This window comes from Crinia signifera, chromosome 4 (genome assembly GCF_055691185.1).
Source record: "Crinia signifera chromosome 4, ASM5569118v1, whole genome shotgun sequence".
NCBI lineage: Eukaryota > Metazoa > Chordata > Amphibia > Anura > Myobatrachidae > Crinia > Crinia signifera.
In genome coordinates, this window is record NC_139220.1 from 40,037,159 (window position 1) to 40,057,825 (window position 20,667).

The 20,667-nt window shown below is 46.9% G+C and overlaps 1 long non-coding RNA gene across 1 annotated transcript; it reads left to right on the forward strand.

The window, feature by feature from the left end:
- Positions 1-1,998: 1,998 nt before the first annotated feature.
- Positions 1,999-20,245, forward strand: LOC146072287 (uncharacterized). The gene is made up of 3 exons (XR_014473032.1): positions 1,999-2,457; positions 15,717-15,825; positions 19,420-20,245. It is a non-coding gene; the product is annotated as an uncharacterized LOC146072287 (long non-coding RNA).
- The last annotated feature ends 422 nt before the right edge of the window (positions 20,246-20,667 follow it).

Genomic DNA, 20,667 nt, shown 5'->3' on the forward strand with positions numbered 1-20,667 from the left:
GGCACTTCTATAGGTGCCTCTTATACAGCTTTTTAAATGGGATTTTACAGCCTGCAGCTTGGCCCCACCCCATGTTTCCGGACCTTATACATTGACAGTCGGAGACACTGCTCTAGGTGCCTCTGAAACAAATAAAAAAAATGATGGGGTAAAAATGATTGGCATAATATAAATCATTTACTTATCAGACAGAAAATGGCATAAGTATTTTATTTGCATTATTTTATTATGATAATCATTAATTACCTATTTATGTATTTATATATTTATTTATTTATTTCTGGAAGATTGGAAATGTTTTGGTCTAGTTTCTTTTCTTTCTTTTTTTTTATAATTTAATTTCATGTTCACGAAGGCTAGCAAAATCGAACTGAGTTGTTACAAGAGTTTTTTTTGGTAGATCTGGAACACAGGGGAATCGTCTTCTGCCGGCTGTAAGGCTACTGGGTTTCTATTAAACCTCTTCTTTTGCTTTCTACTGGCACTTCACTCATCATCAGTCTGTGTTTCCTCTTTATACCATTCCCGAATGTATTCCAGTGTAAAATCACATGGTGCAAACTCTTATGTTTAAACATCAAGTAGGGTAAAATGACTGCATGCAATGTAACCATAGCAACCAGTGACATTTTCCTTTCAAATGTCTGAATAGTGTCATACCTCATACTGATGAGATCTGATAAGGCTGAAAGAGTTTTATACAAGTTGGAATGATTGATCTGTTTGTGTCTTTTTTATTGTACAGATGTATCTCTTATTTTGTTTTAATGAAATATAGTCATAATATAATATCCAATTGAAGTTTTATTAGTAGTTATTTACTTGGATAAATTGACTTCAAAGACTTTCCAAAATGTAAGCACTGGCAGCCATACTGGGATAATGCTGAATTCAATTTACTAAATTCATTTTATTTGCAAAATACGTAACTTGAAATGCATGTGTTGTTTTATTCTTGGAAATGTAATAGAGTTTGTTTGATTTGTTTTGATTTTGTTTTGATTTGTATCGATTAAGAAAGATTTTGCATATAAAATAACAAGGAACATTCTTGAACAAAAAAAAGACAATAGCTTTGTTTTCATGTAAAGTAGGAAGGAAGTGGGAGGGGAAAGAGGGTCTGGAGGGGTACAAGTATTTAAAGGGACCGCATTTCAAAAACCCATACTAACAATACATAATGAATGGACTAACAGACATAAAGGGGTATATTTACTAAAGTGTGGGTTTCAAGAAGTGGAGATGTTGCTCAATCAGATACTAGCTAATTTTCTAGAAGGTGCCAGTTAAATCATAGCTGGAATATTATTGGTTGCTATTGGTAACATCTCCACTAAATAAATATCTAGCAAAAACCAAAGTACACATTAGGAAATATATCCTTCACTACCACAACGATTGCCCGGATGGAGCTACAAACATTTACAATTCAACATTTACAAGTAAAGGTAAATGTTGGGTCTCGCTTATCCGTGTATTCCAAAAACTGAAATATTCTGAAAACCGTGGTTTTTCAGAACATTTGGGAGGGGGGTGTTTGTCCGTCCCCCCAGCCCCTTCTTTTCATACTTACCTCGTCCCTGATGTCCACGGCGGCCTCCAGGATCCTCTTCAGCAGCATCTGCGGTCCCAGGGGTGCATTGCGCGAATACGCGGGTGCTCTGGTGAAGTCACTGGTCAGCTCCTGACTGTTAAGTTACAGGCTGGGTTTAAAAGGGGACAGTTAGGAGCTAATTGGCTGGTGATAAAGTACCAGCCACTTTATCACTTCTCCTCCCTTATCACTGCTTCATACATCTGCCCCTTAGTTCTGTGGGGGCCCTATCAATAAAAGTGATGTAATGGAGGTTATAATTTTTTTATATATATAATAGCCCAGAACTGTCAATCTGTGAGTTTGTGTATAACGCTGGGCGGAGTCATACACACACTCACAGAGTGACAAAGGGCAGAGATAATGGGCCATAACAGCAGGGGAGCAGGGACATACTACACTAGGGTACCACACTATTACACCCGGCCGCCACACACAGCCTTACAAAAGGCACTTTTACCAGCCCACATACATTACTCCCCGCCGAGCCGCACGGGTTACGTGTGACTCCGCCCACCTTCCCAGTGACTCCGCCCACCCTGTCCGTGACTCCGCCCACCATACTCTACTACACTCACACAGTCAGGGTAGAGGATGCAGAGCAGGGAGGCCCCAGGCTGGAGAGGCACTCTCCCTCCTCTGCATCCGCGCTGATAGCCCCTGCTGCTGCCGGCTGCTGTGCCTGTCACACACTGCTCTGACAGGCAGCAGCGGCTGCATGAAGCGCCCTCCCACCCCCTGTAACAGAGAGCACAGCCAGTCAGGGGGCAGAGCTACACGGACATCAGGTGCGGAGTCTAACGGGTCAGGACAGGAGTCTAAGGACAGGATGCCTGAGCTGCTCTGCTGCCAGCCAGATTTAGGTAAGTGTAGGGAAAAAGAGAGGGGGAGGGGCAGGAGTAATAGTGACACATAAACATGTGTGTGTGTGTGTGTGTGTAACTATTACAGTGGGAATTTCAATTATCTATGTGCACTACTGTGAGCAGCCGTGGACATTGGGGGTAATTCAGACCCGCTCGCTAGGCTGCATTTATTCAGAGCCTAGCGAGCAGGTTATTGCCGCCTCGCCAAAAGCACGGCCCCGGCACCCAAATCACCCACGCTACGAGCAGATGTGTAAACTTACACATCCGCTACACTTACACATCCGCTACACTTACACATCCGCTACACTTACACATCCGCTAAACTCAGGGGCGGATTGGCCATTGAAGTCACCGGGAAGTTTCCCGGGAGGCCGGACAAAGGTGAGGCCGAAAAATTATATGGCTCCACCCACTCACGGGTGTAGCGTCACTTACACAATATGGCTGGGATCACTGCCGGACCGGGTCAGAGGCAGGGCTATAATTCAGCCCTGTCTCCTTCGGTCTGGGCCAGTATATGAAATTCAAGCATTTGGGGGTGGGCTGCTGCCGTCGCTCGCTTCTAACCTATTAGCCTATGACAGCCTGGCCTGCAAAGTACTGGTTAAAAGCTTACTGGCTGTGCAGGCTCCTTCCTCGGGCACCTCCTCCTCTGATGTGTGTGCACTCTGTCTGCAGCCAGTCCGGTCTCCACTCGGCGGCTCCTCTGCCCCAGCGCAAAAACGCTAAGGGCGCTCCATGCCTAGCCTATGGCCAGGGGAAGTGTGAGGGAACAGGAGAGCTGGCTGGCCGTCTACCGCTGTGATCGCGGGCAGCCGCAGCTCAGTGACAACGAAGCAGGTTGTCAGCTGCGCCTGTTACCAACTGCGCCTGCCCTGCACGCAGGGAACACTTCCTTCTGTAACTCACAGCCGCTGCCCACACTGGGAATGGCATGCAAGCCCCCCATTTGTACTGCCGCACATAGCACTATAACATCGTGGCAGAGACTTCACAGAGGCCCTGCTTCCCCCCCACTGACTGCACCCGATGATGGACTGCTGGTGGAGTGACTGATCCCCCCCCTCCTCTGCTGGCTTCTATTAGGTATGAAGACATAAATTATATATTCTTAGAATGCTACAAAAAAAAATATTTTTTTTATATATATATATATATATATATATATATATATACACACAATCTTTAATATACTACAGTTCAACTGCTGATTCCCATAAGTGTCAAGCCTCCATTCTGCCCCCACTAATAAAAAAAAAATATATATATATATGTATATATGCAATGTAAGCGATGCTCCACACATAGAAATAAGAGCAACCCAACATTTCATTTGCAAACATACAATTTTCATCAGGAACTAAAGGTGCGTACACACGATTATTGCAACTATCGCTGGCAATATGGTCACTGAGCGACCATATTGCCAGTGATGAGAGTGTGCACCGGCGATAAATCGCCGGGTGCGCGCTCCCATTTTCTGCCCGTTGTGATCACTGGTTGCAGGAGCTCCCCCGGCCTCCCCCGGCAGTTTCTTTTTCATCAGCGACCATCTCTGGTCGCTGATGCAAACGAGACACCGAGCGATATATCGCTCGGCAATATATTGCACCGTCTGTACAGGGCTTAAGTGTCGCTTATGCTGCCAGTACCTTTGGGGACTGTGTCTGTATCATATCCAGGAGGGAATCCATGTAAATATATTTTTTGGTCTGTGGAATGTGCTTTATTTATATATATAGACCTGAGGAAATTGATCATTAAAGATCGATGAAACGTTGTCTGCAAGCAGTCTCGTAAGAGTGTATTTTTCAAGATGTATGGAGTGCTACTCCCACCCACTACCGTATATATATATATATATATATATTTATTTCACAGTGGGACCGGCACTCCCATTGCTGGTGTTATCTGTGACCGGTGTTTTCACAGCTCACGGATTAGCAGATTCAAATATGTAGGTGAGGCACTCGGCTCCTTCCAAAGTATTATTAATAATTTTGGAAGGAGCCGAGTGCCGCACCTACATATCTGTGTGTGTGTGTGTGTGTATATATATATATATATCCAGCAGACAACAGCATGCACTCAGATGGAATTTCAGCACTAGAACACGGTTGAAAGGAAGACACAACCCATAGGTTGTGTCTTCCTTCCAACCGTGTTCTAGTGCTGAAATTCCGTCTGAGTGCATGCTGTTGTCTGCTGGTTATATCTCCTATTCGAATAGGATTGCAAGCACCAGGCCCACTGGCAAGTTTGGCCTTGAGTGCAGGGCATCTTACACACACACACACATATATATATATATATATATATATATATATATATATATAAATAAATAAAATATGACAAATGAAGCGGCACTTCCTCCGAGTACAGCTTCATTTAACATGTTTGTAAGGACCACCATGTACTTTCTAAGAAGGCACTGGAGCACAGCAAAACTGTGTCCCAGTGTGGACGTGACAAGAAGTCCTTAGGGCCGGGTCCATCTACTGAGTGACCTGCAATGTAGGAGTGGTGGTTAGAATACCAATGCCAGTATCCCAATGCAGAGAATTTCGACATGTCAGGTAATGGTAGTTACCCTCCCACTGTTCCCCCTCTAACTCTCCGTTCCCACAGCCTAACCCTTCCCCCTAGTGGAATACCCCAAACCCTGTAACATGCTGCCTAAACTACTCTGCCCTACAGCCTACCCCCCCCCCCCCCCCATTCTAAGTACCTAAGCCTCAACAAAGCCTAACCCTAACCTCCCCCCCCCATCCCTAATATGCTGAGGTATAATATGTACCTGGGACACTTCAAAGTGGCATAATGTATCTTAGGGCCTGATTTATAGTCAAACGCAAAAGCACCGACAGCAGCTTATATTTCCAGCAACCTGCTAACTCGGGTGTACCATTTTTTTGCCGTCGTGCCTATTCAGAGGTGCAACCGGTGGCGGTGCTAGGGGGCTCCAGCCAAAATTTGCCTAGGGCATCAAATTGGTTAAGGCCTGCTCTGGCTGCGGGTGCTTTGAAGAGGGCAACCCGCTGCTTGCAGGAACAGCGAGCCTGCATTCACATCGCGGAATGCAAGGAGAAGGTCTGCAGCTGCCTGCTTGTGGAAAAGATGGCGGGCGGCGGCAGGGGGTTTTCAGGGGGGGGGGCGCCTTTGGGTTGGGGGGCACAGTGCAGCTGTCCTGCTGTTGCCGCGGCTATATCAGAGATCAGCGGCTATTTCAAATGTCCCTATGGCTCGCGAGCCACTTAAAACTCGCAGCCCGCCAACCAATCAGGCAGTGGTTGCTCCTGATTGGCTTCTGGACTGTGTGCTCCAAGCCAGCGTGACATTTGAAATAGCCCCTGACCTGCTCTAATACAGCCTCTGGGTTGCCCACCACTCTGTCCAGCTGTAATGGGGACAGCAAGTGCATTGCTCTGCCCAGGGTGAACTCGCTGAAAGGATGTAATCCCCCATGGCAACCTGTATTTGACTCCCCCTGGCATCAAGCAGGTATTTCCCATCCCCAGTGGTAACGAGCATTTAACCCCCCCCCCCCCCCGGCAAAGACCATGTAATCCCCTGTAGCAACGAGCATTTAACTCCGCCTGACATCAAACATGTAATCCCTCGTGGCAAAGAGCATGTACCACCTGGCATAGAGCATGTACCTCCTGACAGCGAACATGTAGGTAAGCGCCACTTATGTGGCATAATATGCAATAGGCATTACGGTGTGTGGTATAATGGGTATTACGGCATGTGGTATTTGCAATAGGCATTATGGCGTATGGCATAATTGTGTAAGGGGCGTTACCATGTGTGGTCTAATGTGTAATGGGCATTATGGTGTCAATGTGTGGTATAATGTGTAATGGGCATTGCGTTTAAAAAATGTTGCTGCATGCCTCTAGCAGACAGCAGCGGGTGTAGGTGCTTCTACATTTGCGGGGTCCAGCTAGGAAAGGATATGACTGCACAGGCTTTTGCTCCTCCTAGACATTTTCTCTGTAGTGGACTCCTGGCTACACACTGTGCCTCTGCTGAAGTTTGCAGTCTGAATCTGTGTCCACGGGTCTTTTGGTGGTAGTGGTGTGGGTCCTGCTCATCTCCACATATATATGCAGCTTGTGTGAGTGTAGCAGGGACAGCAACTATGGGTGACAGCTGTCCCTTGACAAGGGCAGGGCTGTCAGGGACTTGCGCACATGTGCAGGGGTCTTGGCTGCACCTCACGTGGCATGTGTGTAAGCAGCACTACAAGGGGCATTGTGTGTGTGTAAGCGGCACTGCAGGGGGCATTATGTGTAAGTGTAACCTCGCTGGGCATTATGCATGTTAGCGGCAATAAAATGTCATGGGGGGAGCAAAATGTACCACCAGGAGAAGATGCATCTTTTGCCATGAAACCCCCGGCATAATATGTAATTGGCGTTACAGTGTGTGGTATAACATGTACTTGGCATTATGGTGTTTGGTATAATGTGTAATGCACATTACGGCGTGTGGTATACTGTGTCCTGGGCATTAAAGTGTGTGGTATAACATGTAATGGGCATTGCGGTGTATGGTATAATGTGTACATGGCATTACGGTGTGGTGTAATGGGTATTAGGGTGTGTGGCACATTGTGTAATGGCCATTACGGTTTGTGGTATAATGTGTAATGGGCATTATGGTGTGTGGTACAATGGGCATTACTGTGTGGCAAAATTATGTAATGGCCATTACCTGGGCACAATGTGTATTGAATTGGGCATGCCTTTTTCCAGGCTAGGATACACCCCTTGTAATTAGGCTCCGCCCATTGTTGATTTGGTGCCGCCCACATGAGGCCACTTCCAGATATTTTCCAGGGCCACTTTAAGTCCCCAATCCGCCCCTGGCTAAACTTACACATCCGCTACAGTTACACATCCGCTACACTTACACATCCGCTACACTTACACATCCGCTACACTTACACATCCGCTACACTTACACATCCGCTACACTTACACATCCGCTTGCAAGTGCCTGGACAGAGGAAAATCATTTCATGGTTACTCACTATCAAATGACTTTTCCTCTGCACGCAGCCCACACACACCCCAGGACATACTTTTCGGCAGCGCGGCCTGCTCCAAATTGAGGGTGTGTGCTGAAGTCATGTGATGTGAGCCACACACCCCACCAAATGGAGTCTTGGTGTTGCAAACATTACCTCTGTGACTACGCCCAGCCTCCCCGTGACTCTGCTCAGCCTCCTCTACTACACTCACAAAGTCACCCAGGCCAGAAACAACGGACCATAACAGCAGGGAGAGCAGGGACATACTACACCAGAGCGCCACACACAGCCTTACAAAAGGCACTTCCACCAGCCCACATACATTACATCCCACGGAGCTGCACGGGTGCAGCGTGATGTCAACAAATGGAGGCGTGTCGTGCAAAACATTACTCAGCCCACCCTCCATGTGACTCTGCCCAGCCTCCTCTACTACTGTTCCGGGTACTTGTTTAGTTTCACGGTGGCACTTCCCAGCAGATCACATGCAAATCATATGCAAATCGCATGCGATTTGCATACGATTTGATCTGCGATGCGATTTTGCACACCCCCACTATCCACGTCAGCCCGAAACGTAGCAAGCGCAGCGAGGCCCGCTAGGGGACACAATACGAGTCCTCCCAACCTGTTCATACCCCCACTATCCACGTTGGTGTGGAGCCAATTTTATAAAGTGTAGCGAGTGCAGCGAGCCACCGAGCCCGAAGCGTGGCGAGCGGACACAAAAAATTACCCCAAGGGTGACACGGAATACACATCATGTAATCCATGTTCCCTCGTGGGGTTCGCTGCGCTCGCCGCGCTTTGGGCTCGTTTTCCGTGTCCGTTCGCCAAGCTTTGGGGTCATTTTACGCACCCCCTCTCGGGGTTTGCTGCGCTCGCCATGCTTCGGGCTCGGTGCGCTCGCCACACTTTTTAAAATCAACTCCACGCCGACGTGGATAGTGACATGCCACCACTCACCCCCACTGATAAAAGAAAAGTGGTTTGCACCGGCGCTGGCTGAAAAACACACTTGAGACGGTATAGTATTATAAATTTTACTAATTAATTATAATAAATTTCAAATGAATAAAAAGAATACAATTTTAATAAAAAACTTGTTAGTTAAAAAGATGACTATTCGTGGGGCTCAGTCTCTTCTTACACATTGGTGGTATATATGAAAGTTATAACCAGCTGAATAAAGGTACATTTATATTACCATCCTTGTAGACATTATTTGTATTCCAAGGTTTGGGTTTGATAATGACCAATTGTTCCCAGTGCTCTGTGTTTCAATGAGCTCAGGATTCCCTTGTAGCTCACCTAGGTATCCAATTCAGGGATTATACTGAATCCCACAGCCGCAGCCTAATTCCTGGATCCGGCTTCCTCACTTGCTCCTGAGGAAGCCGGATATCTACTTTACCGGGGAAACGCGTTGAGCACCAGCAATTGACCAGCTGAAGGGGTAACCCATCCCAGAGACCTACCTATCTTTCCCTGCAACCAGCACACCATTCATTTGGATCCAGGAATTAGGCTGCGGCTGTGGGATTCAGTATAATCCCTGATTTGGATACCTAGGTGAGCTACAAGGGAATCCTGAGCTCATTGAAATACAGAGCACTGGGAACAATTGGTCATTATCAAACCCAAACCTTGGAATACAAATAATGTCTACAAGGATGGTAATATAAATCTACCTTTATTCAGCTGGTTATAACTTTCATATATACCACCAATGTGTAAGAAGAGACTGAGCCCCACAAATAGTCATCTTTTTAACTAACAAGTTTTTTATTAAAATTGTATTCTTTTTATTCATTTGAAATTTATTATAATTAATTAGTAAAATTTATAATACTATACCGTCTCAAGTGTGTTTTTCAGCCAGCGCCGATGCAAACCACTTTTCTTTTATTGCCATAAAATTATTAGGGACTGACAATCCCTAGTACCGGCTGCTCCTAATTGCGCACCCCACACTTCTTTTAACCCCCACTGATAAGGTGGGTCAGACGCAAAGCTTTCAGACCGCAATTGCCAGGTCGCTCCTGGGATGGACTCATGTCAAAATCCCGGGTGCGACACAGCATTTGCAATCTGTAAGTGATATAGGTCAAAATCTTGAAATCCTGGTTAAGGAACGAAAGTAGACAATATGAACCCACCAAAGAGGGATCCTTGCCAGGTGTTGGCAGCACTATGATGTTGACCTAACTGAATCGAAGCGCTGTTTCTTTAGAGTTAATAATGCGATTATAAAGTTATAAAGCTTTGTTAAGGTAGGAGTTCATTCGGTTCCTAGCACTTTATAAAATTCATAGTTTTTTCTAAATATCCTGTTATCATCTATCCCAGCAGTTCCCAAACTGTGTGCCTAGGCACCCTGGGGATCCTCAGGACACTTGCAGGGGTGCCTAGGGTTGGTGGACCAGGATCAATTCATATTATTTATGGTCAATGTACCAGGCAAAACCAGTGCTGGTGGCTGCCAATCATAACATATGTGGACAAACAGAAGCAAATCCTGTCCCTCACCAGATAACTGTGACATATAATTTAAATTAATTTTTTTTTTTCTGAGTTTCTCGATAAGAAGCATTTGGCCTAGGTATGCCTTGAAAATATTTTGATGCTTTAGGGTGCCGTGATTCAAAAAAGTTTGGGAACCCCTGGTCTATCCATTCCCCATGTGTACAGCTGAGCCCACTGCTTTACCTTCACACATAACACTTTTTTGTACTGTACGAGCAGAAAGGCCGAATTTTGTGCGTCAGCTTGCACTGAGTCACACCTTCAGTATGCACTGCTTGTCATTGGTAATCTGCTGCTTATTGTATATCAGCCATTGTCTCCCTCTGCACTCATTGTTCGTGCTTTCCAACATAATGCACACAGGCCCTTAATCAAATCTGATTGCAGTACTAATTTGTTTGGAAAATGGGCAAAACCATGTGCACTGCAGGTGGGGCAGATGTAACATGTGCAGATAGAGTTACATTTGGGGGGGCAGGTGTTGAAACTTAAATCTAAATTGCAGTGTAAAAATAAAGCAGCCAGTATTTACCCTGCACAGAAACAAAATAACTCTGTTACATCTGCCCCACCTGCAGTGCATATGGTTTTACCCATTTTCCAACCAAATTTGTACTGCGATCAGATCTGAATAAAGGCCATTGTGAGATTACAATAAATGTATCTTCATACTGCATAAAACATTACTTTATGCTCCAATATTCTACAGTATTATTTTCTAAGATATCATATCTAGGCCTTTGCTCATGAAATCAACTAGAAGCTGCACTATTATTGAGAAGAATATTTTCCTACTGTGTAGGGATGGCCATCGACCATCGATGATTTGAAATCATCGATGGTTCATGGCCGGTGCTGAATACTTTTGCCATCGATGGGGGAGAACCAGATGGTTTCCCATCATCGATGGAACAGCAAAACGATGGTTTGCTGTTTTTTTTTTTCAAAGTGCTGGGACACTGAGCATAGCCCCCCCCCCCCCCCCCCGTGTTTTGATTGGCCCACAGGCCAATCAATCAAACATAATGGAATACCACAGCCCTGACCAATAAACCACAGTGAGGAGGATGTCAGCAGGAGAACCAATCATAGGCTGCAATAAATAGGCCCTGCCTATTGGTCATTTCACTCACACATCCCCTCCACCACCATTTTAAAATATTGAGCTTAATTGATTTGCTAGTTCTGTATTACATAGAAATGGCTGCACGCACCAGCCCCTAGTGTTAAAGAGAGGTTAGGAAAAGGGACAGATTAGGAAAATAATTCCAAGGGTCTTAATACAGTTTTGCGATACACCTCTATTTTATAAATGGCCATCAGATGCATACCATGCCCAGTCTAGTTACTTAGGTGTAGTGCTCAATGGAGCCACTCTCTTTAAGTCCTCATTCCCCACTAAAGACATCACACTTAGGCGTTGATGCATCAAGCATTGAAAAGAGAGGAGAATCCAATCAGCCTAGAAGAATCATTTATCAAGTAAATTCTATTAAAAAAATTATATTTCTCAACCCTGATTAAGTTGTGATACATTGTCTGATGTTGCGTGTGATGATGAGATAGTGTCACACAGATGGGGTGATTCTGGTTGGCTCGCAAGGCACATTTGGTTTGCTAATCGACAAAACCATGCTGTACTGCAGGTTTGTGAGCCAAATCACCCCCAGAGAATGTAGGTGCTAGAAAACAGTCCACACCATCAAGGTAAGACAGAGACAATCAATCAATAAACAAGATGATAAATAGTCCTTTGTGTTTCCTTTCGTATAGTGTACTGTATATATGGGCACAGTTTAGGAGCAGGGGCGGGCTGGGCCGTGGGGCTTAGCCAGTCACTGGCTGCGGGCCGCGCTGGTCACCACCCACCTCCTCCAGGCACAGGCAGCCCTCCTTCGCTTGCCGCGGCTGCCAGAACACGGCCGCGGCTACGGGAAAATGGCCGCCGGCCCCCTGCACTGAGGACATGTCCTCAGTGCAGGAGGCCGCCGGCCATCTTCCTCTTCCTGTAGCCACGGCCGTGCTCTGGAAGCCGCGGCCTGCGCAGGAGGGCTGCCTGGAGGAGGTGGATGGTGATCCAGCGCGGCCCGCAGCCAGTGACTGGCTAAGCGGCCCGGGGGAGCAGGAGGGCTGTCGGACCCAGACCCCCAGCCCAGCAGCAGCTGCAGATGGAGAGACAGCAACAATGATGAGTTGCTGGTGGGAAATTCTGGCACTGTGGGGCATATGTGTTTCTGGCACTGTGGGGGAATATCTGGCACTGTGGGGGCATATGTGTATCTGTCACTGTGGGGGCCTATCTGGCACTGTGTGGCATATGTGTCTCTGGCACTGTGGGGGCATATTTGGCACGGTGGGGGCATATGTGTATCTGGCACTGTGGGGGCATATTATGTGTCTCTGGCACTGTGGGGGCATATGTGTCTCTGGCACTGTGGGGGCATATCTGGCACTGTGGGGGCATATGTGTCTCTGGCACTGTGGGGGCAAATCTGGCACTGTGGGGGCATATGTGTATCTGGCACTGTGGGGGGAATATCTGGCACTGTGGGGGCATATTATGTGTCTCTGGCACTGTGGGGGCATATGTGTCTCTGGCACTGTGGGGGCATATCTGGCACTGTGGGGGCATATGTGTCTCTGGCACTGTGGGGGCATATCTGGCACTGTGGGGGCATATGTGTCTCTGGCACTGTGGGGGCATATGTGTCTCTGGCACTGTGGGGACATATCTGGCACTGTGGGGGCATATGTGTATTTGGCACTGTGGCTGAATATCTGGCACTGTGGGGGCAAATCTGGCACTGTGGGGGCAAATCTGGCACTGTGGACATCACATTGTGTGGTATAATGGGCATCATGGTATGGGGCATAATGGGCATTACGGTGTGGGGAGCATTGGGTAATTGCCATCACAGTATGGGGTGCAATGGGCATCAAGGTGTGCGGCATAATGTGTAATTAGCATCACAATGTGCAATCTGCAGGTACACAATACAATCAAGGTACAGGCCACGCCCCCTTATGATAGGCCACACGCCTAATTTTTCAGCACGCCGCCGGCTTGCACAAGCAGTCAGCTTTCCAGAAGGATGGGGGGTATGGGCCATTACTTTGGACTTGCCCCCTAGGCTAAAAGTTGCCAGCCAGCTCCTGTTTAGGAGCATCCCAAAGAATCTCCTGACCCATCTTGTTTCATTTACATTTATTTATACATGTTCTGGGTTATCGATGTCTTGGAGCTTCTTCACAAATGAGACCCACAATGATTTTTAACTGTTTAAACAAAACTGCCAGATATTAACAACAATAAGGACTTGTCACAAACTTCCAAGAAGCGCTACCCACTAGGGGATTGGCTAGACCTGACACAGGGGCGTGGAGTCTAACCGTGCCGGGGGTTTTCTGCCAGTGACCCCTCCAAGCGGGATGTGGGCTTCGGCGGCACCCGACACGTTGGTTGCGGCCCCCTGGTCAGGTTCCCCGTATGAGTGGTAGTAGCTTGTGGAATATGGAAGCGTGGTCGGCTGGCCGTGTCGAGATCAGATGGACAAGGCAGCCACCAAAGGATATGGCAAAGGAAGTACAAGTTCAGGTCGGGTCATACACAGGGAGACACAGTTCACAGTAAACTGGGATGAAGCTGCAGAATGGTCACTGGACAAGCTGAGATCAAACACCCGATAACACAGGTCAGGTACCAAAGGATCAAGAAGGAGAATGGGCAGAGTCAGGCCGGGTCATACACAGGGAACATGGTGGCGGTACACAAGGAGTTAACGTAAGAGTGGTCAGGAACAAGCCGAGGTCAATACGATAATCAGGAGTCTAGTAATGGACAAGACACAGGAACGCTGGAGCTGGTGTGAACCTATAGGCTGGTTTCACACACTCCGGCTCCTGCCAGACGGTGAAATCCCGCACGGCCAGGGAGCCGTGCCGCACACACTAGTTTATCATGGAAGGGATGGCCACAGTCCGGCAGCCGTCCCTTCCAGTGGCGGGATCCGGCTGCAACCGTGCGGCCGGGTCGTGGCCGTCCCGTGTGAATGGACACAATAGTGTTCATTTACAACTAATGTGTGCGGCACGGCTCCCTGGACGTGCGTGATTTCACCGTCCGGCAGGAGCCGGAGTGTGTGAAACCAGCCATACTCTGGCACCTTCTGTCTGCCAGAGACTGCCTTTAAGGAAGCACAAGGAACTGGATTACCTGTGCCTCAATCAATGAGAGCTGAGCATGTCTCACTCAGGTGTTTAATCATTAGCAATGGTCAGATTACACAGAGCTGTCTGGCAGCATGGACTCACCCAGGTGTTGTAATCAATTAGCAAAGCTCAGACCACAAAGAACTCCCTTGCAGCATGGAGCAGGGCTGAACTGACAGGAAAAGCCACAAACCAGGTAAGAACCAAACAATAACTGAATGTTGTGACAGGGCTATTAACAACAATAAGGGCTGCCGTCCATTCATCAGGAGAGACAATGTGCAAATGCTATTGTCAGCCTTGCACCTGTGCTCCAGTGTGCAATGGATATTATACGCAATGGAGATGACCAATTGTAGTGCTCAAGATCAGTGCAAATGCATCAGTCATTCTGAGAACTCCACCATCAGCGCATCTTCGCTCGCTCCATCGAGACTAGCAAGACCCTATCAGCTTTTCATTGATTTATTCTGAAAATCCTCTAAACATGGCCTCTGTGGCTGTGTATCTGCATTTCCACCCTATGACCCGAACCAGAGATGACCTTCTTTTGTGAACACTTCAGCAGCAATATCTGCACGCACATGGTACACATGAACTGTAGGGGGTTTATCATTCAGCCGTCTCCATCTCTGAATGAGGAGCTACAGTATGTGGAACCCGCACGCAGGAGCCAACAGATTATCATATTGGAATGAGCGTGCAGACCAAAACTGCAGCCAGCATCTAACATGGCCTTCACTATTCATGATCGGGTTATGTGACCGGTATACGGTCATTAGGTCGACAAGTATTGGATCGACACCATTAGGTCGACATGCTGGAAGGTTGACATGGGTCTAGGTCAACAGGTCATTATGTCGACACAAGCATTAGGTTGACAGTCAAAATGTCGACATGGGGTTTTTCACCATTTTTTGAGCCAACATGTGCCGACAGGCGGTATTTCATGCCATACCATCCACTAGGGCGTGGTGGGAGAATAAAATAGTGTGCGGATCGTAGCAAGGCACCGTGTCCAAAGCATGGCAAGTGCAGCGAGCCATGCGAGGGGACACGGTGCTATATTTCAGTGTCCATGTCGACTGTATAGACATTCGGGTGAAAAACCCCATGTCGACCTTTTGACTGTCGACCTTGCCCATGTTGACCTAATGCTTCTGTCGACCTAATGACCTAGACCCAAGTCGACCTTTCAGCATGTCAACCTAGCATGTCAACCTAATGGTGTCTACCATCTTCTTGTAGACCTAATGATCCATACCCATGTGGCCCGGTGCTATGACTATGCAGAGGACCATTTGCTTTGTGTACTACCAATAAAATGCCCAAAAATGCCCTTTCTATGGCCCCTTCATGTTCCCTGACCACTGTTGGCAATGTCATCTGCCTGCCACTTGTGAAGGACAAATAAAATATCTAATGGGATCTAATGTATCTCTAGAAGTCAGGTTTCATAATGGCTACACTTTTTTTTTAGATGCTGTGACATTGAAATCTACAGTATAGCTGCTGAAAAAATCATGATCGTTCCGCCTACAGACAGTTTCCTTGGGAATTATTCCTCTCAAGGACACCACCAATGACAGGTAATCATCCTGCAAGATAAGAGCCGAGCTTTCTCCTTCGGCAAATAAAAGTGTTCTTTAATTCCTTTGCCTGATAATATTATTATATTTTTTTACTGAAGGTTGTTTATATCTTTTCAAAAACAAGGTATGTATAGGAACATTATAACACTTTTATGTGTGCATGAATATGGTGTCATCGTGTTTGGCTTGGGAGCATTGGAACTTAACTGGTCGAATACTTTTATTTATAGAATCGCATTGAATGGATTTAATGTTTACAATATTTGTCAAAAACTGGCCATGGCATCCATTACCAGCCAGAGCACATTGATTCTAGGTCTGATGTCACTGGGGCAGTAGTTCCAAACAACCTCTGCTGTTTAACCTTCACTCTGTGCAATGTTCAGTTGGGATGGCCGTCAACAGGTTTACCTTCAATGGTCTATCTATGGTTTTCATTCATCAGGGAGAAACCCATTGGCATATCTATAATGGATGCAGGACAGGGCCGTCTTAACAATAGAGCGGGCCCCTGGGCAAAATAATTTGAGGATCCACCACCCACCCCCCTCCACCCACCTATGTGCAGCAGCAGTGGTGGTGGAAATACAGGCAGTGGAGGTCTGGGAGCTTGATGTAGCGTTATTTGCCACCGGACAGGAAGCACTGCTGATTTTGAAAAGAATGGCCGAACGCTCAGCCAATCAGCATCCGGCCAGTCTTTTCAAAATCAGCAGCACTTCCTGCTAGCAAAATAGTGCAACTACAAGCTCTGAGTCACCTCTGCCTGGACACTGCTGACTGCTGACCACCCCCATTGGGGTGGGCTCCTAGAATCCTTGGGAAAGCCCAATGGGAAAGACGGCACTGATGCAAGATGCTTAGTGTACATGGTTTGAGTTCAGGGTCGCTCACACCAAACACCTTGCACTCATATAGAGACACGTACTTATCCTTTAAGAGTCCTGCAGAAAAAAATCACAGGGGAAAATTGTGTGGTGGCAGCATGTTCCTGGAGACCTGCGCATATACAGTAGATAGAATCAGAATCAACTTTATTGGGCAGAGATACTTGCGTATACTAGGAATTCATTTTCTGTTAGCAGTGCAGCAGGTTACAAGTGAGCAGGATGGGAAACACATACAGTTGTACAGGTAGATATATCAGAGGCACAGTGTAAAATATATATACAGAAGGTTAAAGTACAACTAGATAGTAAGGTGTTCAGGAGTTCAGCAGGTTGATCGCATGGGCGAAGAAACTTTTTAGGCTTCTGGTAGACCTGGCAGGAACATCCCTGAAGCATCTGCCCAATGGCAGCAGGTTGAACATTCCATGGCTGATATCTGATCTCCAACTATCTTCATTGTGCATTTTTTTTGCTCTGGATAGGTACAAATCTTGGATAGAGGGAAGGTCAGCCCTGATGATCTTTTCTGCAGATCTCACTACCTTTTCGGAGCTTGCGTTTCTCTCGCTAGAAGAGAGCAGAAGAGGAGCAGAAGCTTCTGTGAGATGTTGAATTACTTAGTGGCCTTAGGAAGAACAACCTCTGCTGCACTTTTCCAAACAAGGCGTCTGCGTTGGGCCCCCATTTAAGGTCCCGGCTGATAGTGGTTCCCAGGAACTTGAAGGAGTCCACAAGTGGCACCACACTGTCAGTGATCCTTAGTGGGGGGACACCAGCTGACTTCTTCCTAAAGTCCACCACCATCTTGATGTACATACGAATGAAACTACACAGCATCCAACTCTATGTAGAGGCTTCCTGAGTGGGTATTAATCTCCTATTTATCTGTGTGAGCAGAATTATAAGAGATTTTAAAAGAACATAACTTAAGTTGCAATAGGCTCTGATATTACCACAATCCCCACAAATATGTTGGACAAATCAACATAATTTTTTATATTAATCCTGAAAGGCAATAATGGTGGATCATGTTTGTAATAAGCACTTGCTTTTTAGGGATTCATGATTTTATTGTCCTTTGGGGTAAAAAAATACATTATTAATAGCAGTAATGTTTGACATTGGTAGGATGAGAGAAAAACTGGAGATTTCTTAGCAAATCTCGCACTTTCTGAATCTCTCATCCTATTAAATTTCCCCCATTATATTTAACTTTAATGACATTTGCAGTGTATGAGGAAATGCTAAAGGCCCCCGTACACTATGGGGGTTATTCTGTTTGGTACGGTGAAACGTACGTACGGTCCGTCACACCGTACGTTTTCCGTACGTCACGGTGAACGTAAGTCCACCCACAGAACAGCCGCACACGGACGGTCACAAACACCGACAATGGGGAGTGGCGTACACTTGAGCCTACGCCACCGTGTACGGACAGATCTCCCTCTTAGCCACCGATACCTTCCGTATATCTGAGCGTACGCCACATTGCAAGTAGAAATTGAGTCCAAAAACATCATTGTTGCTCTTAGACGTGGTTTATGTGTCTTTTTCATAATAAAAAACTGGTATGTTTGTGTTACAGTGAAAAAGTTGACACATGTCGACTTCTGTGAATTGAGTGTCCTGCTTTTTAAAGTATACAAAAACACTTTCTGAATGGGTGTAGATGGTTATAAAATAACTACCTTGACATATATAAGCAGGTCTTAGAATGAATATTACCTAAAATTAAACCAACCTTTACATGTTGAGAAGTGTAGAAAGATATGCTTCCAATGTGTTTGAGGGCTGTGTGTGGCTTGCAGGTAGTGAAATAATGGTTTTCACTTAATAGCCTGCAGCATTGCTTATTACATTCAGGTGTAGTAATCAGCGTTAATTAGCAGACCCAGGCGTCCGCTCTCATACGGTATCTCTAGGGGTGGTCTGGAGCTATCTTTGGCATCCGCCTGTTTTTGGGCCAAAATGCACAGTGCGTTCGCCGATCGAGGCGGTTGTGGCACCGTGCATTTTGTGTGCACACCCCCGTATACGCCCATGTTTACGCCCAGTTTTCCTCATTATTCCGGCAGCTCCCATAAAAACACCCACATGCCGCCAACAATGACTGTGTTCTTGCAGACAGGTTTTTTCGCACGGAGAGACCCGTCCGTGTGCGGTTGCTGCACATGCGCATTGCGAAAGATATGCATGCGCAGATGAAAAAAAAAAACAAATGCCAAAAAGGCCCTATGCGATTTGGACCTGATTTCACCTAATTCGGATGTATAAACAGCTCTCTTGTGTAATGTAATGTGTATCAGTTGCTCTACTGTGTGGCATAAAGGGCCAGTTCACTCTTTCTGACAAAATCCTTCTTAGATGGACAAAACCATGTGCACTGCAGGGGGGGGGGGGGGGGGGGCAGATGTAAAATGTGCAGAGAGAATTATATTTGGGTGAGTTATTTTGTTTCTGTGCAGGGTAAATACTGGCTTCTTTATTTTTACACTGCAATATAGATCTCACTTTGAAGTAAAACCCCACCCTAATCTAACTCTCTCTGCACAAGTAACATCTGCCCCACCTGCAGCGCACATGGTTTTTCCATCTAAGAAGGATTTTGTCGGGCGTGGTTACGGAGAGCAGGGAGTGAGACGTGTTGAACGGGTCTCTCCTGCTCCATGAGCTACCAGTAATCCTCGTTTACTCTCCCCAGGGAAGTGTGGCTCACGGCGGGGAAGAGAGGGGAGCGCATACATGCATGAATAGTGCATGAACATTGTACCTGTGGCAAAGCTGGGAGACGGCGCAGAGGTGAAGGGGAGAAGGATCAGCGGCGTCACAGCGGCCGGAAGCAAGGGGTGCACGGCAGAGACTTCCGGGAGAGACAAACCTCCTGCCTTGTTTGTAAGTAGGAACGTGGAGCTAGAGATGCGGGCTGCAGAGACACAAGGCGAGTGACACCAGCAAATCGGGCAGCCGCAGACGTGGACCGCGACTCCGGGTGAGAGACGGAGCCGCGAGGGGCACCGAGTGAGAGACGGAGCCGCGAGGGGCACCGAGTGAGAGACGGAGCCGCGAATGATAGAGACTGCAGTTGCTGACCTGCGGTGAAAACGGGCTGTGAGCGAGCCCGCCTGACAAAGCAGCCCCATTCAGGGAGGGAAGGTGGATTGAACGCCCAGTGCAGAAGCCGGACTGAATACTACACGTGGCACAACAGAAATCAGCAAACTACCGGAGCAGCTGAAATAGCATCATTTTTGTTTCAAATAGCTGGATTGAGCTGCATATCCCTCTACCCCGCACACCAAACCAAGCCAGGTGGTGCCCCCAAACTGTGAGTAACCCTAACTCTACATAATATTTAAAGTTTTATACGAAAAAGGAAAACAGGGGAAGGAAGGGAAGGGAAGGAGCGGAAAAATTAACTGCAGCAACAGGTATATAAAATTCCAGTTACCTGTAACTACTACAAACTGAGTTTTTTTACCCTCCCTCTCCCTAAACCCCTGCTGAGTGGCGAACTTTTAGCCCCTGGGACGTGTGAATAAAAATATAACTCGATTAATATCAGTTGCAAACTAATAAAAGCCTCCACCCCCCCCCCCCCCTGGGCCTCTGCTGAGCCAGACAGTACCCCTGCAGTTAACAATGCCGAAAGGCCAGAGTACATCAGCGGCTAATAAACTCTCAAAATATGCCAGGCAGCCGAGCACCCCAACGCTCCCTATTAGGTCAGAGACCTCTCCCCCTGTTACTCCTCCAGAGACAGAACAGACCGGGCCTTCTATTCAAAAAGTGCTGGACGCCCTCGCAGCAAGCGAAGGGCGACTAGCAGATAAAATTGAAAAAGTCCAAGAAGACCTGGATGTAATGCGACAAGCGGTACAAAGAGTTAAGGAACGTGTCAAGGAGGTAGAAACCCGTACCTCCACACTGGAGGACATGGTCTCCCCCTTGA